Here is a 14,408-nt window from a genome sequence, read left to right as displayed (position 1 = left end):
CGTACTGTGATCTTTCATTATTATCTATTATTGACATTCACGTCATGTTCGTAAAAAAAATAATATTTAAGTGATTTATCGGAAAAAATTGTCAGATATTACTTTTTATCATCAATTTAGTGATCGGATAATATTTAGTCAAAAATTTTTTACACATTAAGGAAAATAAAAGTTTTATTTTACTTTATTAAAAATTTAATATTTAACACTTTTAAAAATAAAATTAAACGTCATGCTGTCGTTTATTTGCGATTAAACATGATTGTTAATCATGATATGAAATTTATTATATAGTTATATATTTAGCAATAAAAACAAAATATGAACGGAAGTTGATTGATTTAAGCGAAATGTGGGTATCAATTGAAGCAATGCATTTGTGTGTGTGTGTGTGTGTGTGTGTGTGTGTGTGTGTGTGTGTGTGTGTGGTGTGCGCGTAATAAAATTTTCGAAATTGATTTTTAACCACCTATGCAACACACGATTCAATGTGTTTTTAATTTGCCACATAATTGTTCACATTACGATCAGATTGCATGTAAATGCGCCACTTATTTTTCTTTAATCTTCGGTTTCTTAAGCTTTTTTATGTTTATTTGTAGTAAAAAACATTATATTATATATATATTTATTATTCATTTTATTTATTAACAAATATATAAAAATTAAAAAAATGTTGCTAAAGAAGAACTTGATAGAAAATTATGAACATTGAATTATAAGATCTAAAAGGATTAAGTATTTTGCAACATTATAATTACTAGGATATTGATTGTTAGATATTTTTGCGCATTAATGAATTGTTTATATATTTTATATTAATGAATTTAAATTATCTGTATAAATTTTTGAAAGTAAATTCTTGAAGACTCTTCAAGTATTTATACTTCTCTATACATCTATTCATTAAAGTAAATAAATATAATTAACGATAGAAGTAAAACTTATCATGCTATAAATGTATTGTGCAAATCTCTCTTTTTTTCTCTTTTTTTATAGTTTATAAAAATATATTTTTTTCTAAATATTAAATTTTAAATTTAAAATGATAGTAATTATACACAGAAAAAAAAGTAATATATCCAATAAGATATGTAGTTGCGGGCTGCCAACTACAGATATGCTCAATACAATAATATTTACTGTTAATGCAAGTACAATGTTGATACTGCAATAGCATATATTATTGTATTGAGCATATCTGTAGTTGGCAGCCCGCAATTACATATGTTATTGGCTATATTACTTTTTTTTCTGTGTAGTAATAATAATATCATAATTAAATTATGATAAAAATAGTTATGTTATTATAACTACACATGTATACACAGAGAAAGAATATTGATGTAGAAATATGCCAATTCCATCCATTCAAAGTGTTAAAACCACTATATATTATAAGATGCAAAACGCGCAAACGCGAATACGACAGTAATACTATTATTAATCTTTTGATAAATTGTCGCATCTGCATTTGCGACCTGCGTTCTGCATCTTATGTAAAATAGCCTTTACACTTCTTTAATTTCGATTGCGGACAAGGAAGATTTTTAGAAAATGAAGTTAAAATGATAAATTTGGTAATGAATAGAATAAATAATTGTTGTGGCTTTGTTTTCTTAGAGATTTAATATATTAATATTTCACTAGTCTCTTAGAGTAGAGACATCGCAATGAAAATTTCACGAATACCATCCCTTTTCATCATGTATCAATGTGATACTCTACCTTTCTAAAGTAAAAATTAAACGAGACCGCATTGCGCTGTCACGGCGATATTGGCAACATGACTGGCTGGTCCTCTGGAAGCGATGCTTCCAGCCGGTAAAACTTCCAAAATGACGGATGAAGTATGAATATTGTAGTGTACCGTGTGCCGCGCACACAAAGAGAGCCGGCTTGATTAATTGAGGGGATCTCCCGGGAAAATGTTTTACGTGACGCAGATGTCGCGTTTTAATGAAAAAAACACGTAAAGGTAGAAACGGCGACTGATATTGAAATTTGCAAATGAAAATTGAAGTAGATACCTATACGTAATATGTTATATTTAACATAATAAAAATTTTACTTCATATTTCGTCTCATAAATATTTTTTCCAGCACATATTAAATTTTGTTTAAAAACGCTCTATATTTTTTTATTGTAATGGAAATATATCCGCCAGTTTTCGATGAAATGCGCCGTTTGTTCCGTTTGTCAAAGACATTATCAAAAGCATAGAACAATACACGCATACGAATACTGCAACGCAATCGCATTAAATAACTTATTAATTGTAAATTAAAAGTTTCCAACCTATATTTTCTTTCTATTGTTCGTTACAATATGCTGCTTTTAATGAAAAAATATTAAACTCCGTCCAACAAAATCCATTAGTCTTTAAAACAAATGAAAGATCCGCATAAAATATAGTATATCGTATTTCAAAGCACGCACGTTAATTATGAAATATGATACGAATATATAGTATTGATTATTTTTTGATAAAATGCTGCATATCGTTTTACAAAAGCTTGGCTTATTTATCTGTAACAACAAATTCCACATTGTTCTGTGACAAGAATGCAAACTGTATTGTTTAAATTTATATTTGCGTACACATTTATATATACACACACAACAAGTTATAATAATGTGCAACACGAAATAGATATACAAATAGCTTTTATAAAATACAAAAGTTAATAATATTTCTTAAAAAGGAAACGTAAAAGAGCTAGACGAAAGCTAGGTATATTTCAGATTTACTTATGTATGCATGTTTCGATTTAGGTACTTCTTATTTTCGCTTATGCGATTATTTCTAGAGCTAAAATAGCGGCTTCCTCTTATTTCGTTATTTTTGCTAATTTTGTTATCGAGATGGACCCGTATGGAATTCACGTTCATTAAGGTTGCAATAACCGCGCGTTTATCGAGACGATCGAACGCACGGCAATTTTGCAATTTCCCGAGAGCTCGCTCGGCGCAAGATTAACGGCGACTATGCGCGGCTGCGAAATGTCGGGAAGTGATAACAGAGAGCCCGCTGTAACAGCAGCAACAGAGCTCTAGCTGCAGCAACGCAGCGGCGCAGTTAACGCGATTATTCGCAATAAGCGCCGTAATAGAGCCACCTTCAAGATTATGGTAATGCACGCGCCGACTCGCGTTGCATAGCCGTAATGTAACTCGTCATTTATACGCTGATCATTGATCACATATAATTTGCATAAATTCATGACGGATTCAATGCTGACAACCGGAAAGAATACAGCGCGAATTTCAAACTCGGTTTAGTTTCGTTTAATGAGATTATGTCGCTGTCGGTGTCACTCGAGATTGCGTTCATGTAAAATATTTTAACTTTCAAAATAATTATTATTACTACTTACAATTAGTGGCATTATAGTGTATTCGGATTAATTCCTTACAAATACGTTTAATTTGTTCGTGTAAAATTACTGATTTACTCCCTGCTTAATTGTTGTGATTATTTAAATGATTATTTGTATAAAGTAATGTTTTAAATAACATTTAACTGTTTAAAATTATGACTGTAATTTTGACGCACTTTTATATGAGTTTCTTGATTTTAAAATGTTTACAGTTGTGTTACGAAAGCAATTGTTTCATCAACTTTTGCAGCGTAACGGATATGACGATTTCAGTTTCTTGTCATATCCTATTAACTGCGAGTTTTCCTTTCCTTGGGGATATGAGAAATTGTCTCGTTCCGCTTTGCGTAAAGTAGTTGCGTTTTTGAAGCTGTTTCCGTAGACTGCCATAGTAGTAGCCGCCAGAATATTGAACGCGGTCTGCATTGTGCTGGCGAATATACCCATTTATAGTTGCACTATTTAAGCCGTGAAATATGTATTTCCATTACCAGCATCAGCGTTTGTCAGAAAAGAGCTTTGACAAACTATTTTGCTATTTTCTATTTTATTATTTTCAAATTTATATACTACGAATATAGTTTCTGAAATATGTTAGACGTAGCATTATTTTTCTGCCGCGTAATATAGTATTTTACAACTATATGTGTGTGCGTGCGTGCGTGCAAAAATACTCACGTATAATATGTATCGAGATTTATTTTGCTAAATCGACGACACTTTTGATGCAAATACATTAAATATGATATTTCGAACGGGCACGAAAAATCTAGACTCTACCGTAGACTTCCGTATAATAATTTTCTTATCTTCTAAACAACACATATATCATATATTTGTGTTTTAGATTATATAAAACTTTTAGTTGCGAATTCTTACACAAAAAGAACATATCTTCTCTCCTGCTTAAAACGCACGTAACGTGGTTTCCTTTGATTTCCTTCTAAAATTTATCGTTAGGCTTTGGTTCCATTCTATACAATTTAACGTCAACGTCAACGTCACCTGCATTCTAGATAATCAAATGTCAACACGATGAACGACGCATGAATATTCCTTCAGCCGCGTCCAATTGCGGTATCAGATTGGCAAGTGCTTCGTAAACGGACTGTTAATGTTCTCGTGAATATCGCTGTGCAATCAAATGCGCCCCGAATCAATATAATGTATTAATATATCGACAATATAACTTTTTTTTTTCAAAGAAGGTTATTGTGAGGAAAAGTAATTTTTCTAGCAGAGAAGATACATTGGTAGAAACAATGTATGACATAAAAGCAATTTTTTAGTGAATGCCTTTAAAGTAACAACAATAATGGTTATAAACTTTGTCGCGGTTCAGTTACAATTCTGCATATCGCATGTATCAACGTACAACGCGATATCCATAAATAGATAGAGTGCAGCGCAAACTAACAATGAAAATAAACTTGCTGCAGCAAGCTATTCTGCACGGCTGTTATCTCAAGAATCATTCACAGGACGAAAAACACATGCCATCGCTCGTTCCGATTTAACGATGGATATCTTGGAGAAATGACTAATAATACATTCGTATGGACGTCGAGTATCCGTATTCGCGGCACGTACTTAATGCTAACTGCTCGTTTGATTCTCTTCTTGTTCATTCCATAGGATTGCGAGGATCGTGACGTTATCGTGGATTATGACTTTTAGCTCTGAGATAATGAAAATATATTTTACATTAAGCGCGGTTAGGGATGATATTTGGAGGCTCGAAAAGAATGATTGTCACAAATGGAAAGTCTTTTAGTGCATGCGGGATAGAATTATAGCGTAAAATTACTTGTATACAAAAAGGGTATCTTTTTTACTTTCAAAGATGTATGATCTTTTAATATTTTATATAGATTGTTCATACGTATGATACATGTGCGAATTAGATTATTCAAAATTTACGAGATATGTTAATATCGTGATTCCAGAAATTAAACATGCGTATATATACAATTGTATCACAATTCTAATAATCATTGCCGACAAAAACATAATATGAAATGTTGCGTCTTTGTATCATAATTTTACAGAGAGAGGAATAAAGCACAGTCTGCGTTTCAATACATTTACAATAAACTGTGAATGCTGTTTTATTACTGTCTCTTTGTTACAATTGTTCACATAAAAATTCTTTCAAGAATGTTTACTCAAAAATAGAGACCGAGAGAGGGAGAGAGAGAGAGAGAGAGAGAGGGGGAGAGAGAGAGATGCGAAGGGGAAAAAAGGAAATAAAATTGTTAAAACTGTGAAATTATTTTTGAAAATAGCAACATAATATATTACATTATTTATTTTAATTACTTTTTGAATACTGTTAAAATAATAGCAAACATAATTAAGAATATGTAATTACTACATAATTAGCATCAATTATTGGAAAGAGGATATAAAATATTGTACGACATTAATCAACGCACGATTTATAGAATGTTGGAAAATTGTGAGCAAGATGTGACAAGTAAAAACTTGTTTGGTGAATCTAATTTTAGTATGAGAAATCTAATAAGGAAGAGAGAAAAAGAATGAAGAGAACCGAATCGCGGACGAATAATAAAAATGGTTTACAGATATACATATATTTCGTTCGTATATCATATTTCAAATGACAAAAAATGTCCAGGAGAAACATTACACGAGCGTGACGTTGTATCTCGCATTAGTGCCATCGTAAAAAAGAAATTATACGACAGCGCGTATTCTGTTTTGAATTTTACGCAACGTTGTTGCTGACATGTAGATGGACAAAGCGTACTTTCCAGATCTCATTATACTATTGTATATTGCATCTTACATAAAGAGGTTATTTGATATCCGTTCAAAATATATTTAATATTTAATATGTTCTTCCTTTGTATGTCAATTTATGGACTGACTGGTAATGAATTTTAATGAAGTTTTTAACCGGATGGTCGATATATCCGACGTTAAAAACGTTTTCAGATTAGTCTCTCAACGTTGAAAACTCATTACTTTCTGAATTACATGTTATATCAAAAAAAAGTAAGAGAGAGAAAGAGAGAGAGAGAGAGAGAGGGGGGGGGATTATTTAATATTAGAATGTTAAGCTCGAGTTAAACTAAAATTTTTTATATTTTTTAAATTTATTATTTGCAATTATTAATATCAATTAAACGGTTTAATTATTATTAAAATGTTAAACAAAATTTGAGAATGATTCGAACGTTATACTGACATTTAATGTGTTTTGTAATGTATAACACTAAAATGCTTGCGTGATTTTTGAGACAATTTTGTACATTTTCCGTGCGGAAATTAACCGGCGTGTTTTTCGCGTCTCGATAATCCATTGGGATTCCCGATAATACCGCGGCATGTGCTTTCCGATGTCGAGTTTATATCTATAGTGCATGTCCGTTTCCATTTCGACGATATTATATTCGTTCTATTGCACATAATCATATTTCGTGTTATGTCACAGCGTTGAGAGCCGAATTATTTAATGTGAGTGGAAGAATGCGTGTGCGGTTAATGCAAAAGTTATGAAGGGATAGAATATGTGTAGATACAACTGTAATGCGGCATCTATTCATCACAAGAATTAAAATTGCTATTATATGGGATAAAAAGTTGAAAAAAATTACTTATGGCAAATTATATAACATTTTAAAATAAATAATTATCTAGCTTGCATGGACGAATCTTGAATTTCATATTTCGAGAATATGAAAAGACGAGGGAAGGAGTCGACTGAGATTGTTGAATAAATCATAAATAATTATTGAAAGTTACATAGATTATATTAAAAATTGAAAAATAAAAATAATTAATCGGTGACAACTTCTGATTTATCCTATACATCTCACGAGGAATAACAGTGCAAACTGCCGCAGGATAAATTCGCAGCCGGTTTCGACCACCGTTACGTGTAAAGTATCACTCGATAACTAGAAACGGGAATTGACGTTAACAGTTTCACTCTCTCTCCTTCTCTTTTCTCTCTCTCTCTTTCTTTCTCCCTTTTTCGTTGGCGCCGCAGTGAAATTGCCGTGTACCAATTGCACGCTTTTCGTGGTGTTTTACGGCCGTAGCAGCCTGCCGTGGCAATAGAGACACGCGGTACAGTGCAGCAGGTGCTCTTCGATGTTGCGAGATGATATCGAGGGGAACCTGTCTGTCTCCCTTCACAATAGGACGCATTAATCTACCACACTACTGGTTCTATATGTCTCGTTATCTAACGCGTATATGAATATTGTTATTCAAAATCCACTTGCTACATATCACAAATTCAAACATATTACCCATTTTATTATAAACTAAAAATAAATAAAATATTATTTTTTAATAACGGATTAAATTGTCACTTTTTTTATCTTTAAGACTATTTTACAACATTTTATGTTTATTTATATTTCTTAATTGTCTTAATATTTTATATTATATATATAAAGCTAAGTTTTAACTGTAATGTAAATTAAATTCTAAGTATACACACTTACTTTTATATTAATAAACGTCAAGTGTTAATTTGTTAATTTAATAAATCGGGAAAATTATTAATGAAACTTCTCGACAGCGTTTATTAAAATGTATGAGACTCTCTGCCAATTCGAGAATATGCGAGCACTGGTCTGAGCAGAACGGCGATTTCGTAATCTATTTGACAGAAATACCGATAATATAAATCATTGTTATTAACGTGATGATCTATTCCCGAATTTACTATTATGTGATTGTATGTTACTGTGAATATTAAATTGTTAGCAATTAACGTCGTGACGAATCCAATGATAATGAATTTAAAGTGATGAGAAAAAAGACTTAAAAAAATTGATTTAATATTAAATACTATTTTATTTTTATATTCCTTTAGGATTGGTTAGAATCTGCGACGAATATAATTTATTCTTCATGCATGTCCAGCATGATGAATGAACATTACTGATGAATTTGTGCTCAGACACAAAAGCAAAGCTTTTACATGCTATATCTTAAAGCTTTTAGTTACTATATTAATATTAACGATCAAGCAAGTAAAATTAATTATTTAAAATTCATAAAAAATACATGTATGTGTATGTACTCACACACACACTTTCTCTCTCTCTCTTTCTCTCTCTCTCTCTCTCTCAGAGAGATCGTATATGTCGTATTAAACTATGTATATGGAACAATATTATATGTAACAGTTACATATAATATTGTTCCATATACATAGTTTAATACGACATATATGCATTTATTATAACTTAGTATATAACGTTATTATACTTATAATATATTCTATAAATGAGGGAGGAAAGTGTTTATATTGTTTGATGACGATGCATTGTCAATGGAGTGTATTAAACCCAGTCGCGATATATAGAACGCGATCATTTGTCGTGCAAACACGAGGCATATTATTTGGCAAATTTAGTAGCCCGCTAATCAAAGCGCTATGTCTAGCGAATAATGCGCAAATTCGATTGGACTATGACAAACAGTTCGCTCTATGTGCATAGAATCATCAACTTTTGGTTGCAGGCCTTGTTACAATGCGTCATCTGCTCTACGAATTAATCTTTATTAACATCACGTTTCTCCATATTGACATTAATATAATAGCACATAGCATAAAAATATCGCTGAAAAAGAACAATTTTCAAATAATCTTAGAGCATGATTGTTATCACTATTACCACAATACATTGAGATTTTTAATTATTAATAAAAATTTGATTAAACTACAGATTGCCAAAGTCATCGGACTAGGTCAAAATTTAATAAATTAATTGTAAGTTTAAAATAATTATCCGATAAATAGATTGACATTATACTTTAATGTAAAGATTTGTGCAATTTATATATTATTTATTTAAATCATGTTTTCTTCGCGATTTTATAATAAATTTTGTCCTTTTCTAAATTTTTTGCATGGGAGAAGAGATTGAAAAATTCATCCTCGCGTTATATCTTTTAAAAAAATTTCGTTATTTTATTCTATTTCAGCTCGTTGCACATGAGACGTGTGTGCTACGAATGCACGTGTAAATAAATGAGAATTGCATTCCACGAGGTGCGTTAAGCGTCGCTTAATTAACGTTCCCTCGAGATGAAATTTAATCGCGTCCTTGCGGCTGTTTTAGCTGCTCGCGATTACAATATCGGCGTGTGCGCGTGCCGATTTGCGGGAAACAGGCACGCATTGAATGATGAGGAAATTCGTGAGAGAATCGCTTTTGGAGAATAGAACACCCTTCCGCTTTTAGTGCTCATACATCGCGGAATACGTTGCTGCTTGCACGTTTGTTCCGCATTGTAAACGCCGCCAGCAGCGACGTGCATTAGCGTTTCGCCGATATTTGGCAAGGGAGAAGTGATTAATTAACGCGGGGACCGTAAATCGTGACTAGTTTGATCGTCGAGTGAAGACGCAATGCAAATATGGCGAATGCTTCGCAATGTTTGCAGATTGTCGCTCTCTCTCTCTCTCTCTCTCTCTCTCTCTCATCATTTTTTTGTAATATATATGAGTATTACACGTTTACAACGTATAGAGAACGTATAGAATCCGTTATTCTCAGCTCCATGATTTTTTTTACTGTAATGCATGTTTAATTTTAGTGGACGTTACCTAATTTAACTGCTGTTTCTCATTTTGCTTTCTGACTTGCCGAAGAAATGGCCACCAAGTGTAGCAAATTGTTGATTATAATTAATTAATGCAAATTGCCGGTACTGATAAATTCCTTGCGAGAGCTTTCCCGTCGCGTTACAAATTCACAACAATATCAACGTAACCCCTGGTGGCAATTTGTTACGTTGCCAGGTTCGCCTCGGAAAGCTAAATTACAACGACGACGGTTCATTAATTATCGATAGCGCGGTCGTCCTCAAGGTCGACATAATTGATCGCGACTGTCTCGGGGAGTCTATTAAATCGCTTCGAGAAGCTGCGCCAGCATATCGAAAATGTCTCCTCCCATTATTCAGCTACGCGAAATATACCCTGAAGTCGCGGCATCCTTTTTTTTTCCCTTTATTCCTTTCTTCCCTCCCGCTCCCCTATCTCGTCCGATTAACGTCACCGTAATTGACTTAAGTCCGCGACGTCGAAACTCGGCGGCGACACATAAAAAGCGAACCCTCTCGCCCGCGCGCGCGGCTGTGACTTTATTCTGGTCGCGTCCATTGGAGAACCGCGGGGGGGATGCGAAGGGACGAAAGGGAGAGAGGGTGGCTCAGCACTCAATTTAAATACAAATTAAATGACAGCCCCGGCTGCCTCTCGGCTACCCGCTTTGTCGAGATTTCTAGCATGGAAATTCGATTTGCCCGTACTAATTGCCGCGCCGCGCGGCGCGGCGCGATGCGGCTCGGCTCGTCGCGTGGCTACTTTTTACGTCACACACCGCGGATACCGTTGCGCGGAAACCGCGGAAATTTCGAGGCGTTTTTTTTTTTTTGCGACGTGATGGAACCATCTACTTTATATTTGGCTGTATCACGTTTACGAACGACCCGTGGGGACATGAGTAACATGCCTTGTTCAGCTTGTAAGAAAAATTATTTTTCAATGAGAAAAGGAGATAATTTACGTAGCTAAATTATTAAAAATGTAGGTCAAAATGAAATATTTTACAGCGAGGATATTTAAAACGGAAGTATAATTAAACAAAATTACGGTTTAGCCGGAGAGTATTTAATAGCAATTTGTGATGAATATTATTTAAAATTAAGCTGAATTATTGTATTTTTTTTTCTTCGGGTATCGAGTAACGCGTGATACGGTGCTTTATAACACGCTTTTTTATTATCCTTTTTGAAACTTGATTAGCTTATCCATATGTATGCACGAGGAGGGCATCGAACTCGACGACGAGGGTCAAAGTAGATCAGACTCGGTGACAGGGGTTGGGAAACTGCATTGCATTCATTAGTCGATACCGTTATTGTTGGGAAAGCGGACGCACGTTCGGGTGTCGGGTATCTGCTGGCCATTCGCCAAACTGGTCGGCTCCGTCGTCGGTTCGTCGAATTTCCAATGCAAACGCGACCCGCGTCGTCGTTTCTCCTCGAGATCTCTCGCGACCCCGTCGCGATCGCACGCGCTTTCTTCCTCTTTCAAACTCCACCCTTCCTTCTTCGTTTTCCACGTTCTTCCGCTTCCCTCGTTCCTTTCTTCCTTTTCTTTTCGATACGCTCACCCTCGGGGAAGAAAGTCGAGACATTCCTGACATTTTCGCTTTGCCGACTCGACCGCGGGCTCAATTTTGCCGGAAAATTCCTCTCCGTGGTCTTTTGTGGCGAACATAGGTAAGATCGGGAAACGCGAATAAAACTACCGTGGCAGATCAGGCTAGTTTGGTATGCCCCTCTCCGAAAGATTCTATCGATTTCGCCGACCTCACGAGGATGTTTTTTTTTTCTGTTAGCGCGTTTTCTTTTCAGACCTTTCTTTCAATTGTACACGAGGGAAAATACGTTCTGTTCTTTTATTTTTTAAAGGGAATTTCGTGTAGTTTTATGTTCCATCTTCATTTTCGATATGATGAAAATTAGGCAATATGTTTAAAATATTTTCAACACATTATACTTTATGATAACTACATACAATTGAAAATACGCATATGATATCCTTAATAAAGTGAATAAAAGAGAATTGTTTTTAATTAGGGCTTAGCATTTTTGATTCAGTTCTTTTTCAAGCTCTCTCAATGATACGAAATAATTAAAGAAATTAAAGGAATAATTAATATAGCCGATATGAAAATGCCACAATGACTGTGTAAAATTCATTTAAGTTGTACATATTATTTTTGTTGAGAATTTACACGAACGTGATAAGTTAACTATCGTCGATTGCAGCAATTTAATATTCCACGGTACATTGCGATACTTTTCAGTCGCGAAATCTCCTTACTTTGAAATCGTTATCTCTTCTACCGTTGAAACGAGAGATTACCAGGCAAATTTACCGTATATTACGCGAGGTTGCGTTAATCCCATGGGAACGCAAACGGAGGGCCTGAGTTCTGGGGCTTTTACTCCGTCGCTTTGTAATCCCATTACAACACGGCGAGTTGTGGTGGTAGTTCCGGTTGGAAATAACTGGAACAAATGTTAGCTCATAATGCCGCGAGTAACCGGAAATGGCGCGGAACTACTGTCCGGGAAGATCTTTCGACGACGCATGAAGAGGTACCTATTTCACCCTCGCAACACTCGGTTTGCGATCTTATCCATCTTCCATACATGCTGGTATTACATCTGAGAGAACACATATTCAGAGTTTCCTGGAAGCTTCTATTGTTAATTTTGAGAATCCCGTAACAAACTCAAAGTACAAATTTGCCATGTTAACAATATATATTTAATGAACGCGGATTTCGATGTAATAAGAAATTTTTATCAACATTTTAATTTTCATTATTTTTTAAAATTAAAACAAAATTTTAATATAAAACAATCTGACATCCAATTAAACATTTTAAAATAAAATTTTGCAGGCGTAGAATTAACATTAAGTTAAAACGAGAATTAAAAAGAATAAAATAACCATGATTTCTGTGTGGGCAATTGGATTCACGGATTACTTTTTATTCTTAATTTAAAGGAACCTTTTAATCTCGTGTTTTCGAAACTTTTCCTCCAACATTTGATTCTTTCCCTGTTATCCACGTCCCGTGCAAACGAGTTAATCGGATTTTTGTCTGCAAACTAACCAATGACGGAAATTAGCCGAGAGACTTTGATGCGTCACGTTAGAACGCTCAGGATCGATACCTCGCAGAAGTAATCTGTTCCTCGTAATAGGATTTCGTCGCAACTCCTTGCTACCCCGTTTTCCTCTAGGATTAGTTCGTTGGAGTTACATCCGCCCCTTACGCGTCCTTCTACGTATGTTTAATAAGAGGATCGAGCGCTATAGGATGAGAAAATGTTATTTTGCGAGAAGGTCTTACGATAGCATCGGTCACGAACAAAATCTCGAACGTTTTCGAAGAAACGTACAATGAATCGAATACGGCGAATATATATATAAGGAAAGGAGGTCGATCGAATGTAAAAAGGCAAATTTTGAATACGTGATGCTTATGTATAAGTTTCGATAAGGCAACGGAAAAATGAAAACGGAAGAAAGAGAGAACAATTCTTTTTTGTATTTCAAATAATATTTATTCACTAAAATTATATATAGAAAAACAGGAAGCATCTAAATTGTGTTTGTTCTATATTAACAATTATAAAACATATACGATTTTGTTTTTAGAAAACATCTTCATTAAATCGATTTGGCTTGGAGGCTAGTTTCCTACGTTAGACAATTTTTATATTACAACTAATTACCAAGCGTACGAAGAAAAATAATATAGAGCAGTCCAGGCGAATACGCTTTTTCACGTGTACACGAAGAGACGACATAATTTAAGGGCGTTTATTAACCCGCGCAGCAGAGCCGTAAACATAAAAGGGAGCAATGAGTAAACGTGGATGGTTGGAAGGGCTAGAGATGGAAGGAAGGTTGGCCGAACATATATTTCGTACACAAAGCTCGAGTGTGTGCCCACCTTCCTTTTCAACGGAACACACTTGCGAATTTAACTCTGGCGCTTTGGAGAGCCTCTCCCCGCTTCCATATGTGTTATGCGAGTAATATCGTAGGGAGGGCGAGCACGATTCTCTTTCGAAAGGAGGAATCTACCTCGACAAAGCGGCGGAATTGTGCGCGTCGTTTTGGAAGTCACGTTTCGAGGTGTTGGAGTGTTATGACGATTGGACGAATAGATATTCAACAAACGCTCAGTCGCTTGCGAAAGCAATTAGATTATCAAGCAGTGACAGAACGGTACGGTTAATATATTTTAAATTATTTTTTGTTTAATATTACGTACCATTTTAAAATTATAAAATTGAAAATACAAATACGTACTAAATGAATAATTTACAAAGAAGTGAATATATGTATATATATGAATACCTATAAGGTTCGGTACACCAGTCAATGATATCAAAAATGAAAATAATTTAATATAAAGTAAAAATGATATTTTAATCAAATCTGC

The 14,408-nt window shown here is 34.3% G+C and overlaps 1 protein-coding gene across 3 annotated transcripts in view; it reads left to right on the top strand.

The window, feature by feature from the left end:
* LOC105837605 (low density lipoprotein receptor adapter protein 1) overlaps positions 1–14,408 on the top strand; it is a 72,964-nt gene that overhangs the window by 25,914 nt on the left and 32,642 nt on the right. The window lies entirely within an intron of this gene.

Source organism: Monomorium pharaonis, chromosome 5, assembly GCF_013373865.1.
Source record: "Monomorium pharaonis isolate MP-MQ-018 chromosome 5, ASM1337386v2, whole genome shotgun sequence".
In the NCBI taxonomy this organism is placed as follows: domain Eukaryota; kingdom Metazoa; phylum Arthropoda; class Insecta; order Hymenoptera; family Formicidae; genus Monomorium; species Monomorium pharaonis.
Note: the sequence above shows the minus strand (reverse complement) of the source record. Positions and strands in the feature narration are given on the sequence as shown.